General features: G+C 45.8%; 2 pseudogenes; both read left to right on the top strand.

The window, feature by feature from the left end:
- Window positions 1-472: 472 nt before the first annotated feature.
- On the top strand, window positions 473-589 carry LOC136663451 (5S ribosomal RNA; annotated as a pseudogene).
- A 6,121-nt stretch (window positions 590-6,710) lies between these two features.
- Window positions 6,711-6,830, top strand: LOC136663432 (5S ribosomal RNA; annotated as a pseudogene).
- Window positions 6,831-15,043: the final 8,213 nt, after the last annotated feature.

The following is a 15,043-nucleotide window of genomic DNA, read 5'->3' as shown; positions in this document are numbered from 1 at the left end:
TCATGAAGGAGAAGAATGAAACTGACCAAAGACAACTAAAGCATGGGGATCCAGGATGCTTTCAGTGTCACACGTAGTTTGGCCCTGAGATGTTTAGGCAGCTGAATCCTTCAGCTAGGATTATGTTCTGCAGTCTCTAGTGGTGTATAAACCCACTGTTGAACCCCAGCACCAGCAGGAAGGTAACGAGTAGATGGCTTGCCTGTAGGACTGCAGGGTCCCTCCTCCCAGTCCTCTAAGCAAAAGCTCTTCCAGGTACAGAAGTACCATCTCAGCTCTCTACCACTAAGCAGTCTCTGTTGGGTTAGTCAGTTAGCTAGTTCATAAGTAAGTCCACTAGTTCGTTGTTGTAGCAGAGATGAATTGACACCCAAAGAAGACACGGAGCCAAAGTGTTGAGTTGAATCCAGGGAGCCCGAGCCGCTTCTACTGAACCAGCCCCCCTGTTCAGCCTTTTTTTATATCTCATTAACAATGCAACCATTACCCTGCACATGCCCGATCTCGTCTGATCTTGGAAGCTAAGCAGGGTCAGGCCTGGTTAGTTCCTGGATGGGAGACCGCCTGGGAATACTGGGTGCTGCAGGCTTATACCATGACCTTGGAAGCTAAGCAGGGTCAGGCCTGGTTAGTACTTGGATGGGAGACCGCCTGGGAATACTGGGTGCTGTAGGCTTATACCATGTTCTTGGAAGCTAAGCAGCTTCAGGCCTGTTTAGTACTTGTATGGGAGACCGCCTGGCAATACTGGGTGCTGTAGGCATATACCATAGTCTTTCGAGACTGAAGGTTGCCAACCATTAACAATACAAAGCAATGCCTAGGTTACTCTTTCCCAGGCAAGCTGCATTCCTTGCTTCTCACCTTATCTACAACTTATGACTCATTCCTGTGTCTTTCCCTTGCCTTGGGCCTCAAGTTTCTAGCCTCTCATGAGAAACGAAACTTAAGAGCAGGGATTTTGCCTACGCTCAAAAGTTGCCATGGGAAGCAGAAAGCTTTGAAGCCAGTGCTCTGCTGTTGCCACATTCACTAAAACTCAATGTTACAAAACATATTTACTACAGTTGTCTGTCCACCAGTTTGTCAGTCCATCAGCCAGTTTGTTGGTCCATCAGCCAGTCAGTTTAGTCCTCTCTCCTCCTCCTATACTGCTGTGGGCCAGGGTATCTCAGAGATCGCCTACTTCCGTACAATCCGGCTCGTCCTCTTAGGTCGTCAGAGAAGGTCTTTTTACAAGTGCTGCCGCCTAAGGAGGTACGTGGGGCGGCGGCAAGAAATAGGGCCTTCTCAGTAGTGGCACCAACGTTATGGAACTCCCTTCCCCTTGACTTGAGAATGGCTCCCTCTCTTGAGACTTTTCGGCGAGGCCTGAAGACCTTTTTGTTTAAACAAGCCTTCTGAGTTCATGGCCTTTTTTAACATCTTTTCTATATCTTTTAGTATTTTTACAGGCCTGATTCCTCTATGATTTGCTGCATTTTGCTCTTTTTATCTGACTTTTTATCTGACTACTGTTTTTATGGGTATCTGTTTAATGTGTTTTAATATGTTTTTATTTGCTGTTAAATTATGTTTTTAATCTGTTTTTAATATGTTGTAAGCCGCCTTGGGTCCCTTCGGGGAGAAGGGCGGGATATAAATAAAGTTTATTATTATTATTATTATTATTATTATTATTATTATTATTATTATTATTATTATTATTCTACTACCCACCCCTTTTTCCTTGCTCCAGGTGCTGCTTTTATCCCTGGATTGAGTTTTGCAAATAAATAAATAAAATATTACTTACAAATAAATATGTAAATTCTTTCTAAATCACTTCTTTTATGTCTCGTAAAGCTAGGTGAGTCCTTGAGTGGGTGTCATTTTATAAAGTGGGTCCTGGTGCTAAAAAGTTTGAGAACCACTGAATGAATAAAATGCAGAGAGAGAGAGAGAGAGAGAGAGAGAGAGAGAGATGTGAATTTCAGACCAGGAGCCCAGTAATTTGAAAAACAAGAAGGGATGATTTACCAGACTGTACCCATCAGAGTTTCCAGAGCTCATAGGCAAGGAGGGAAAAATTGATAGAGATGTTTTAGAAGGCTAGGCCTCCCTTGGGACCTTCTCTTGCATTTAATAAGAAAAAAGGCACCTTTTGCGCATCCAATAAAAATTGAGCCTCTCATGAAGATTTATACCATATTACACGGAGAAATTCAATGTACAACGATCCCCCCCGGTATGCTCAGATCTCAGAGTAATTCTCCTTGACTGTGCGATCAACTTAGATTCAGTGCTGGCTCTGGCGCTTTCAATATTACATGCTTGTAGAGGAACGGGGCATCTTTGTTCACGAGACAGCTTGCCAGTTGTCTTAAACAAAGCAAAAGTTGTGATCCTGTGCCCACTTGGCTGGGAATTAAGTCCCACGCAGAAGAAGTCAGTGGCACATGAAATCCACTAGCACAAAGGCTAATACTTTGGGTGGCTTCTGCAGATGGACAGTGAATAGGAAGGAAGGAAGGAAGGAAGGAAGATGCTAGATAGATAGATAGATAGATAGATAGATAGATAGATAGATAGATAGATAGATAGATAGATAGATAGATAGATAGATAGATAGTGGGTGGTGGGTGGGTGGGTGGGTGAATGGATGGAGGGGAGAAGATAAATCTGGTTCATGCCTCTCAGGGAGGGGGAGGGGGACTTGTTGATTTCATTTCATTGGATGACCAACCCCAGAAGACAGTGACAATGACCAGACCTCAAAGACATAGACAGTGGAAGCAAATGAAACTTACTTCTGTCTTAATGCATAGGATTGCACTCTAATTTTTTTTTTGTATTTATTTAGGATTCCCCCCCCCCCCACATACACTTTTCAGGGTTGATCTATTGAAGCCCACTTGTTTTGATCTACTGAAGCCCATTCTAAAGGTACCACTTCAGCAAGGTGGAGTAAAACCATCCTGCGCCTCTTGCATGTCTTTTGATTCTGATATTGTTGTGAGGTCTTTTTTTATGCCCGTACGTGTGCAAAAAATAGAGGCAAATGTCAACGGACACTTCACAAGCTGGACAAAACAAGATCTAGCCCACGAAAACTTCTGCCATGGTCCATCTGTTCATCTTTCAGGTGGTACCATTTTAGTTTTGTGCATACAATCAACAGACTGACACAGCGATCACTTCTTATTTGATCATAAGGGCACCTTCCTTATGAGGAAAGGCTATGGCGTTTGGGCCTCTTCAGCCTAGAAAAGAGACGCCTGAGGGGGGACATGATTGAGACATACAAAATTATGCAGGGGATGGACAGAGTGGATAGGGAGATGCTCTTTACACTCTCACATAACACCAGAACCAGGGGACATCCACTAAAATTGAGTGTTGGGAGAGTTAGAACAGACAAAAGAAAATATTTCTTTACTCAGCATGTGGTTGGTCTGTGGAACTCCTTGCCACAGGATGTGGTGCTGGCGTCTAGCCTGGACGCCTTTAAAAGGGGATTGGACAGGTTTCTGGAGGAAAAATCCATTACGGGGTACAAGCCATGATGTGTATGTGCAACCTCCTGATTTTAGAAATGGGTTATGTCAGAATGCCAGATGCAAGGGAGGGCACCAGGATGAGGTCTCTTGTTATCTGGTGTGCTCCCTGGGGCATTTGGTGGGCCGCTGTGAGATACAGGAAGCTGGACTAGATGGGCCTATGGCCTGATCCAGTGGGGCTGTTCTTATGTTCTTATGTTCTTATGATCTGGCTTTAAAAAGGCTTTTTTCTAAAATAACGGTTATGTCAATAGAAATCACCCCAAGGCCCTTTTGGATTGAAGAGGAAACTCAAACTGGAAACAAATAAAATAAAATGGAAAGCAACCCTCCTGTCCCATAACTGGGCCATGTCAGACAATATTTTTAACTTGGAACTAGCCCCATATGGACAAATGTTCTTTTGTGCTTGTGCCTTGGAAGCACAAGAGTAAAAGATTATTTGTTACTTGTTTAAAATATTTATATTCCCCCCTTTCTTGCCCAGTAACCTTAAGGTAGCTTTCTATGAATTATGAACATTACAGACATAAAACATGTTTTTAGAAACCCACAACAGGGAATCACAGTGCCTCCAATCCCCGACCACACATGACAGTATCACTCAACTGTACTTGACCCACAGTCCAGAGATTTTCAACCAGTGTGGCACAGCAGATTGGAGAGCCGCAAACAGTCTGCAGGTGTGCCATAGGAGTTTGGGGGAGGGTCCTATATTAGCAGGGCCATTGGAGGATGTGAGTCCCCAGCCAGCAGTGTGGTGTGCCTTGTCGATTGTCAAAAAACCGACGGTGTGCCTTGACAGTATTAGTGCCTTCTCAGTGTGCCATGGTGAAAAAGGTTGAGAAGCACTTCTATAGTCAATGACCACTCTCCTCAAAAGTGAAATTAAAACACCCAGCAGTGGCATCGCTGGGGGATGGAGGTGCAGACCACAACAGGTGGCTTACTCAGGGAGAGGCAACATCACTATTAGCCAACATTGTGAAAATCTTGGTATTTTAGAATAATACCATCACGTTATATTTCATTTGATGCCTCTTTTAATGCAGAATGCAATGGAATAAACCGCGTTGAAATATCTGTATTCTGTCAAAGGTTATAGCCAAAAAAAAAAAAACCAGAAAAGGAAAACGCAACTGCCTTATGTCACAAAAAGTGGATTTCTTTAACTCAAAACCGATCGCTTGTTCCGAGAGCCAATGAGGTGCTATTATGACACAGCAGGACCAATAAGGTGTTTGTATGAGTCAGCCTTCATTTCTATGTTTCAGACCTCATACGAGAACTCTTCTTGGGTTGTGTGAGTGTCAGCAAGTCGGCCACTGGTTTTTGGTTTTTGGTCCTGGTTTGTTTGATGACTTGTACTGTTCTATATTTAAATAAATAAATAAAGTGAATGGGAGTGATACCAACCCTTGTGATGCCACTGCATTTAGGCTGTGCGTAGGATATTGCAATTTATTCCTCACGGTCTGGTACAGGAGGAGGTTCATTGTGGGGGTGATATAATGAGCTCTCGCACTGGGTGACACAAAACTCTAGTGAGACCCGGCCTTTGCACAGCCTAGGACGGAGGTTAAGGGTTGGGACCAATCAAGCCTTGCCAGGGAGGGCGTTCCAAACCCCCGGCTATGATTTATGTTTTGGAATCCTGCATGATAGAATTTGACATATCCCAGCTGAGGTGTGGCCCACTTCCAGCTCATGCTTCATTACGTCGCGCTCCCTCGGAGAGGCTGAATCGAGTAAAAATAGCCAGGTTGTTTAAAATGTAGAAAGGCATAAATTAATTCTCACCAGATGGCCCATTCAATTGTCATCTTCATAAAAATTATGGTTGACAAACTTTTGCCCACCACACAAACACACAAAAAACAACAACTGAAAAATGAAAACGAGGGACCCAGGCGGGCTGTGAATGCTTTAAAAGCCAAGGGATAGGTCTTGCTTCACGTCTGTCCTGTTTCTCCTTGATATTTTCCCCTCCTGTATATTTGTATAATGTGGTCTGACTCATGTTTCACACCTAGAAAGAAAGCATTGGCAAGAACGCTCTGCGTGTGGGGCTCAGGAATCATGCCAGATTTTTAAAAAAAAAAATAATAATTAAAAAACAGTTAAGCCTTGAGGGGAAGATTGTGGGTGTGAGAAGTAAAAAAAACAACACACACCACCCAGAACGAGTTAGCTGTGATTGACCCCCCCTGTCTGAAAACGTTCGCACTTTGGAGTCGAGCACTGCTAAGCAGCTCAGATGTTACCTGCAACCAGGTATCCTTCTGCATATTTATTCTGATTTGCAGCCAGGTAACCTTGCCTCTCCTTCTGAATAGTTATTCCATTTGTGTGTTGAATGCGGGCTGAGCAATCCTAATTTCTCAAGAAAAAGCTGGGTCTGTTTATGAGAACTGGTGCAGTGTAGAAGCTCCTGGAGGCAGCTGCCAGCCATCAAGTCCCCAGTTCTAATTTCACTTCAACCAGGAACTAGGCCGGTGATGGATGCCAGTCATTAGAGGCAGGAAAAACTGGAAGTATCTTTCAAAGTCCACCCATGGCTCTCTGGCCCTCGGGACACCTCCAGACATGTCCAAAGGGATCGTGCCCAGAGGTGAACAAGCAGTGACATCGCTTCCTGAAGTGATGTCACTGCCGGGTCACAGGGCACCGGCACAAGATGTTATGGCACATGGCTGAACTACACTTGATCTACTCATTCAGGAGAATGAGATGGCTGATGGCGTGAATTTGCGTTATTTTCAAAGAAGAAAGCATTTACTTTTAATGACATTAACCCTCTTGCATATTTGCCATACTGCTGTAATCAATCAATCAATCAATCAATCAATCAATCAATCAATCAATCAATGACCAGTGTCCTGTACTCCTGAGGCTGCTAGTGATATTATATATAGTATGTAGACACTTGCTAGGCCCTTCCTAGAAATGGAGTTCAAGGAGTTCAGGGTTCCCCCAAACCTTTACAATCATTCCAGGGTGCCCAGAAGGCTGAACTGGAGACCAGGATGTGCGGTTCGGAACTTCTAGGTCAGAAAAAGGCTGGATTCTCAAGTGATCTACCAGTTACAAGAGAAAATCATAAAATGTGTCATTTTAATGTGGCCAAATGAAGATGACCTCATCCCACAAAGTTGGCATTCCAGCCTTGGATGCTGCAGCAACTGTTACCCTGCACATGCCTGATCTTGTCTGATCTCAGAAGCTAAGCAGGGTCAGGCCTGGTTAGTATTTGGATGGGAGACCACTTGGGAATACTGGGTGCTGTAGGCTTATACCATGATCTCGGAAGCTAAGCAGGGTCAGGCCTGGTTAGTAAGTGGATGGGAGACCGCTTGGGAATACCGGGTGCTGTAGGCTTATACCATGATCTCGGAAGCTAAGCAGGGTCAGGCCTGGTTAGTACGTGGATGGGAGACTGCTTGGGAATACCGGGTGCTGTAGGCTTATACCATGATCTTGGAAGCTAAGCAGGGTCAGGCCTGGTTTGTACGTGGATGGGAGACCGCTTGGGAATACCGGGTGCTGTAGGCTTATACCATAGTCTTTCTAGACTGAAGGTTGCCAACCATTCTTGGATGCTGGCAAAGTTCTTTGTTTCCTAATGTTTCAGGAACTTGTTGCGACCCACCAAAAATTGGTTCATGGCCCACCGTTGGGTCCCGACCTACGGTTTTGGCAACACTGGTGTAGACCACACTGATAGTTCTATGGCAGTTTAGGATGTAAGGCACTTTAGGGTGGTAGAGATGAGCTTTCGGATTGGTTCCTGTGGTCAGTGTAGGGTTTGTTAATCCAAGCCCACCTTTATTGTAGTCATGCTCCACAGACCCTCCTACACGCTGCTTGTTTGGGGGGAGGGGGCTTTAGAATAATGCACTTGCACACATATGGAAACTTATGTCTGCCCACATTTGAAAACATTGACAGGCAGCAGCAAGTGTAAAGTAAATCCTCCCACCACAGTAGCTCATAGCGTTCCTGACATGCGGAGATCCAAGGATGCATTTCTCTTCCTTCCATCCCATCTGCCTTGTTTTTGGACCTTTGCGTTAATGTTCTTGCATGTGACAGAAGGAATCAAATCAAGCGACTTTGATGCACGTGGCGCACCAGCACTTGCCGAGCAGGTCAGGCCGATTTAAAAAGGCAACACAAAAAAAAATGAGATATGCAATATCGATAATAAATATTGCCCTTGTTTGCTGGTTTCTGTTTCTTCGCCTTGCTTTCCTTTCAACACCTCCCTGGATGCTGGTTTTTAACACTCCTTCTTTACTTCTCCCTGAACTTGGAATTCTGTTCCTTTGCTGGCTGAATGAGGGATGCTATCCAAGATCAGATTAAGCTAGTGATGGGCCTGTGGCATACATTATATCGGGGCTTAAAATTTTTAAAAAATACAAATAAATGTTAAAACAAATCATTTACTTGCACAGTAAACTAATTCATTATTTTTTTTCTCATAAGAACAGCCCCTCTGGATCAGGCCACAGGTCCATCTAGTCCAGCTTCCTGGATCTCACAGCGGCCCACCAAATGCCCCAGGGAGCACACCAGATAACAAGAGACCTGCAAGGCTTCCTGGGAATTGTAGTTAAGAACATAAGAACAGCCCCACTCGATCAGGCCCTAGGCCCAACTAGTCCAGCTTCCTGGATCTCACAGCGTCCCACCAAATGCCCCAGGGAGCACACCAGGTAACAAGAGACCTGCATCCTGGTGCCCTCCCTTGCATCTGGCATAGTCCATTTCTAAAATCAGAATCAAAAATCAGAATCAGTGCCTCTAAAATCAGAATCAAAATTTAGAGTCATTTCTAAATTCTCATTTGCTATACGTTTGCTAAAATGCTTACTAGACTTCTAAGGGGCCAATCCTATCTAACTTTCCATCACTGGTGCAGCCGCAATGCATCCTGGAGGTAAGGGAACAAATGATCCCTAACGTTGATGAAGCCTCTGTCACCACCTCCCCACCAAAGGATCCAGTACACACCCCATTGGCATGGCTGCACCAGTCCTGGGAAATTGGATAGGATTGGGCCCTGAGTTGGCATGAATAGCAACATGCCCGATCTCATATGATCTTGGAAGCTAAGCAGGGTCAGGCCTGGTTAGTACTTGGATGGGAGACCGCCTGGGAATACCGGGTGCTGTAGGCTTATACCATAGTCTTTCAAGACTGAAGGTTGCCAACCATTTGGCATGAATAGGATTTCAGTGAATTTACTACCCATCTTAAGGGCAAAGCACAGAAAAACAAAGAAGGTGGCATCTCATCATTTCCTTGTTCCAAATTTGGATGTTTTGTGGCTGCAAGGACTGGCGCAAACGTCTCCATTTTAATTAGGAAAGGAATGGGGTGGTGTTAAGGGAGAAGAAGGGGAGAAAAAGAATGCATGAAGTTTTCAGGCTGAAGACCCTAAAGGATGTGGTATAGAAAAAAATTGGTATTTCTGTATGTGGAATAGAAAAAATTCAATTTAGGGCAGTTTGCTTTACAAGCTGGACAGTGGACAGTGGGAGCAGAGTCTGTCAGGACTGGACCGTGGATCGGAAGCTGAGTAAATCTGGACTGCACTCTGTCTAGGTTTCCACCTGCTAATCTGAAACTATGACAGTGTTTCTGACTATAGATAGTGTCACGGGGGGGTACAGGCTTATGCACACAGGGGGGTGACAACACAAACTGGCCAAAATTTTTAAAATCTTGATATTTTCGAATCATACCATCATGTTATATATCAATCAATGTGTGATTTCATGCAGGATGCGATGAAACAAACCACGTGGAAATATCTCTCTTCTACTAAATCTTATAGCCAAAAAACCTGGCGTGGGCGAGGCAATGGTATATCACCATGTCCACCGCCCGGGGTGTTGTCCCGTCCACTTCATGGGAGGAGGTCCATCACAGGGGTGACAAACTGGCCTCTTGCACTTTTTGCTACTAAGTTAACCAGGCTCGAATGCTATCCAGTTCCCACCTTGCTGAAATTCACAATGCAATGCATGAGCCCACGTCCCAGTGCTCCCCAGTGGGTGAGATTTTATAAAATACAGACTTGACTATTGATTCTATGCATGGTGTATGTTTGCAGAAAATCCACAGTCAGTGCCTGCTTTGAAACATAACTATTGCATCGGTTTCTTTAGGTAAGGAATTCAGTAGTAGTAGTAGTAGTAGTAGTAGTAGTAGTAGTAGTAGTAGTTTCCCCTGGGGGCTGGGGATAAGAATAGGCCCTCAGTTTGGCTGTACTTGTCATAAGAGGTGACTAAACAGCCACCAGGTAGATGGGACTCGTCAGCCTGGGAAGGCAGCTCATCTGAGAGAAGGAAAGCTCTGATCCCAAACCTCCACTGCCTTGTGGCTACATCCAGTTATGGAAGAGGCTTCAGGAGTCAACCTCAAGGCAAAATCCGGACCCGGAGTCCCTGAGGCAGTTCATGGCTGAACACAGTCACGTTCTGGCAACTCCTGTGACGCCGCTGGAACCAACCGTATTGGCCTCTGCCTTTCCGTTGGACCATTTCAGCGACGTGGAGAGGGGGGATTTGCTGCATGGGTAAAAGCCTATCCTCCATACCTACTTTACCCAGGCTTCGCGCATTGGAGAGGACACTCTGTTCCAGAACCACCATTCAGAGCGTGACACCATAGTCTTCTGAGACTGAAAGATGCCAACTCAGTAGTAGTAGTAGTAGTAGTAGTAGTAGTAGTAGTAATACAGGTATTTCTATACTGCCTTTCTTGGTCCTCAGATTTCTCCTTAGACTTTATTCAAGGCGGTTTACATAGGCAGGCAATTTAAATCCCCGTAGGGATTTTTACAATTTGAAAGAAGGTTTCTGTCTTTCAAGAAACCACAACTTTCAGATGTTTCTTTCTTGATCTGGCTTCACATTCTGGCCTCCCTCCTCCCACGCTCAGAGCAGATGGAATAGCTCGGCTCAGCTTGTCAGCTGCTTCAAGGTCTCGCCATTCATGGTGCCGGTGGCCTCGAACTGGCGGCCTTCGGATGTTATCTTCAGGCGAATGGAGGCTCAACCCTCTAGACCAGACCTCCTGCCCATCAGTATATGATAATGCTTGAAGAAGTTGTGTTCAAATACAAAAATATGAGGGGCACTTAAAAAAGAAATCCAGGCTTCTTTAGCAGAAGAGAGCAGAATGGAAAGGAGGGGGAAACTGTATAGTTTGGACAGAATGGAAATGGAGGTCTACATTCACCAGTCATTGGCATCAGTCTTCGTGTTTCTCCTTTAAATTATATATCTTTAAAATCTTTCAAGTGATTCACGTGTTACACAGGAAGGCAGTGGTTTCCAAACTTGTTAGCACTTTTTAAAATGACAAACTGTCGGGACTCACTTAGCTTTATGAGACTTTAAGAAAACCGTTTCACTTTGCCAAAAACTCAAACCTCTGTTTTTATCCTTTTCATTATGGTGTGTGTGTGTGGGGGGGGGGGCGCTTTCTGGAGCATTTGCTGAGCATCACATTCACTGGATCTGAACCATTCTGGTGGTCCTACATTCCCCATCACCTGGCCTTTGAAAAGACCTGAGCCCTGTTCATCTATTCTACTACCATGCCAATAAAGGTATGTTGATGATGATGGTGATGTTCACCTACTCATGAGTAAATGCGCACCCGCAGCTCTATAGGACAGAATAAATTTTCCTTGTCAGCTCTCAACTTGTCAGTTTCACCACCCTCCAAAAACTGGGTCCCGGGCCCACAGTTTGGGAAACACTGCAGTATTACGAGACCTGGGTTTTAATCCCTTCTCAGTTATAAAGCTCATTGGGTGACCTTAGGGCAGTCACTGGCTCTCAGTCTACAGGGTTGTGGGGAGGCTAAATTTTAAAATGTCCTGTTTCGTTAGGTGCCAACTAAATGCAGATAATGCTCATTCCCCTTTTCTGAAATTTTGGTAGCAAGAGCTTTGTGGCAGCTTTCAGGATGAGCCGAAGCTTTTGTGAATGAGTGCCAAACTTGGCCAGATGCGAGATGAATGACAAGCATGTGCTTGACCTTCTGAACACACTGCAGATCTCAAACGGGAAAGGCTCTGCACCAGCAGAGAACCAAACTGTCAGAAACAAGGGACTACATCCGTGGTCCTGCTACAGGAGGAGTCATGTGCGGAAAATGAGATTATATCTGTCCCGAGATTTAGGTGAAGATATTATAGTGTCGCATTCCAAGATCGAGAGGGATTGCAATGGGTTTTGCATGGTCAAATCCCATTAATAAGCTGGCCACCTTCCAAGGGCTCTACGTGTTCTTTGCTCATCTGCCACCATGTCCAGAAGGTAAGGAAACCTTATCTGCTCTCTCTCTCTCTCTCTCTCTCTCTCTCTCTCTCTCTCTCTCTCTCTCTCATTTTAATTGCTGTTTCCTTGCTTGTAATGGGATGAAACAGGCTTTGAAAGAAAGAAAAAAGCCCAGCCACTTGTTGGGGCAATGAGGTGGGTGTGAGGAATAAAAAGGAAAGGATTTCTGAATATTTATTGATACATTCCTTGGGATCTTTAGAAACCTCGGAGCACAAGAACATAAGAACAGCCCCACTGGATCAGGCCATAGGCCCATCTAGTCCAGCTTCCTGTATCTCACAGCGGCCCACCAAATGCCCAGGGAGCACACCAGATAACAAGAGACCTCATCTTGGTGCCCTCCCTTGCATCTGGCATTCTGACATAACCCATTTCTAAAATCAGGAGATTGCACATACACATAATGGCTTGTACCCCATAATGGATTTTTCCTCCAGAAACGTGTCCAATCCTCTTTTAAAGGCGTCCAGGCTAGACGCCATCACCACATCCTGTGGCAAGGAGTTCCACAGACCAACCACACGCTGAGTAAAGAAATATTTTCTTTTGTCTGTTCTAACTCCCAACACTCAATTTTAGTGGATGTCCCCTGGTTCTGGTGTTATGTGAGAGTGTAAAGAGCATCTCCCTATCCACTCTGTCCATCCCCTACATAATTGATTCCCATAAGATCATCCCAGCCTTGACAGATCTGGCCCAAGTCCCAATCAAATCCAGCATCCTGTTTCTCACAGTAGACCCAGCCAGCCAATGGAGGCAGATAACCAGTCCAGCAAGCAGGTGAGCACAGGAGGTTGACTGGGCAGCTAGGCATGTGGGTCATGGATTTGGTCAGTGCCCCCACACCCACTGTCACTCCTCCTAGTCCGCTTCTCAAAGTGGGTTACTGCACCACCAGCCTCATCAATACACTGGTCCTGCCAGGAATGGCTGCCACACTTCATGCCACCGCATGGTCCTGGAGGTGAATGCCCAGGTGAGTGGCAGGTGTGATGTGGGATTCCCTTCCAAAGACACAAATGGCCCAGAACTTAATTTTTCATAGTATCTGCAGATAGAGATTTCAATGGTCGCTTCCCCTAAACAAGCATGATATGCTATTTAAAGGCAGATGACATTTAATTAGTGTGAATACATCTAAGCCCCGATCATATTCGTTCACTTGTCTTACCGGGCATTAACGGACTGCTGTGAAGCATAAAGGATTTTGTGTGTGTGTCCCAATCCCTGTGATGAGACATGATTAATGAGATGAAATCCCCAACTGGAGCTTCCTACCAATCAATAGGCAGATGGGCTGAGGTAGATGGTGAACAAAAAGACAGCAGGAGATTCGTAAGTGATTACTCTATTGGCGGGAGGGAAAAATGAGAGGACGAATGGCTGAGAATGACTGAGGAACAGCATCTTTCCACACACCTTCTCAATCAGGACCATCGTGGTGTTTGTGTCTTGATCGTTCCCAATGTTCAACAGAAAAGATTGGTTTCTTCTCAAGGGCTCTGTGGTTGGCTAAATGCTTGTTTCAGTGGGGATGGTGTGGCCTGAATTGTCAGTCAATTAAAAGGACTATTTTCAGTGTTGGTCAGTCCATGAGGCGGACTAAGGCGTGCCAGCTTACTGCTGGCGCGCACCATTGCAAACGTGACGTAAGACCACTGGGCGGCAGAGAGGTGAGTGGGAGCGTGGGGGGAGAAGGGGGAGGTGTTCTGAGGTGGGGGAGGGCAGCGAGAGGGCAGGGAGGAAGCACGGCTGGGGTAGGGAGCAGGGGGGCAGGACCACCGAAGCTCAGGTCCACTGGTCATGAGCCCTGTGTAGGGCTGCGTGGCCCAATATGGGACTCCTTGTTTCTGTGCTAACTCAAGAGCCACCGCAGAATTAAGTAGCCCTGTTGTGGGGCTATTCCCTTTCCTGGGGGAAGGGAACAAATGTCCCCTTCCCCCACGGAGCTATTGCAGGTTGCCTGGTGCCCATTGGATGCCATGGTAGCCATTTTGGCCTGATCCAACAGGGCCTTTCTTATGTCCAGGACAAGGTAGTTTCCAATGCTCCTATAAAACCTACCAGAGCTGGCCCCCAGACCCCTGAACGCCCAATACGGTGTGCCAAATCTTGCTCCCTCTTCACCACCACTACCACAGCTGCTAACTCATCCTGCTGCTCCCTGCATTCAAACACAAAAGGCTGACCCTGTCACCTAGATGGTGCCCCTGAGAAACACAGCTCAGTCTACAAGGCTTGGGGCTCCCACAAGACTGAGATGGGTCCCAGCTCTTGAAAGTTGAAGGCTCCTAGTAGAAGACTACTACCTTCTAGTAGCTGTAGACTGCTACACTTCACTAAATGAGCTCAACTTCCCAGAAGGGCTTCCTTGACCTTCTTATCAACTCAGATCATTTAATGTATTTCTTTCCAGCTGTCGGAAGATCCCCCAAACCAAAGAGCCAGCATCCGGTGGTGACATTTATCCAAGGGGAGCCTTTTATTGTGACTGGAAGCCGTGCCATTAATGTGCCACCTTGCGTTTGTTGAACTCTACTTTGCTGTTAGCACTTGGCTTTGAAAAGGAAGGCGAGGGAAGCATCTTTGCAAAACCTTCTCCGGAAAAGCAGATGCGCCGAGCCCCGGCCGTTGCTGCATTTTAGCAGAAGGACCTGCTGGGAAATTTAGCTGCTTTGATCAAGAAAGCATCTGTTTGAAGATTACAGGCATTCTCTTCCTCTGAGCTAAACATCTGTTCTGCTGCAGCTGATGGTTTGCGCAACTGCTTTGGAACCCTTCGTTCCTTGCCAAGTTATGGGAGGGGGGGGAGTAAGGGATGGGCAGCGTTTAGCTGTAGAACTCACTTCTTGTACCCAAGCGTCCAGATATGCCCCTTTGCCACTGAGGTCATTGGTCAGTTGCATCAGACTCTTGCTTGTCCTTCTTGACTTGCTATTCTTGAGTGTCATGGCAGGGTTGGTTGGCAAGCTTCAGTCTCGAAAGACTATGGTATAAGCCTACAGCACCCGGTATTCCCAAGCGGTCTCCCATCCAAGTACTAACCAGGCCTGACCTTGCTTAGCTTCCGAGATCATGGTATAAGCCTACAGTGCCCAGTATTCCCAGGCGGTCTCCCATCCAAGTACTAACCAGGCCTGA

This window comes from Tiliqua scincoides, chromosome 12 (genome assembly GCF_035046505.1).
Source record: "Tiliqua scincoides isolate rTilSci1 chromosome 12, rTilSci1.hap2, whole genome shotgun sequence".
In the NCBI taxonomy this organism is placed as follows: Eukaryota; Metazoa; Chordata; class Lepidosauria; order Squamata; family Scincidae; genus Tiliqua; species Tiliqua scincoides.
The sequence above is the reverse complement of the archived record's forward strand: the minus strand, read 5'-3'. Positions and strand labels throughout refer to the sequence as shown.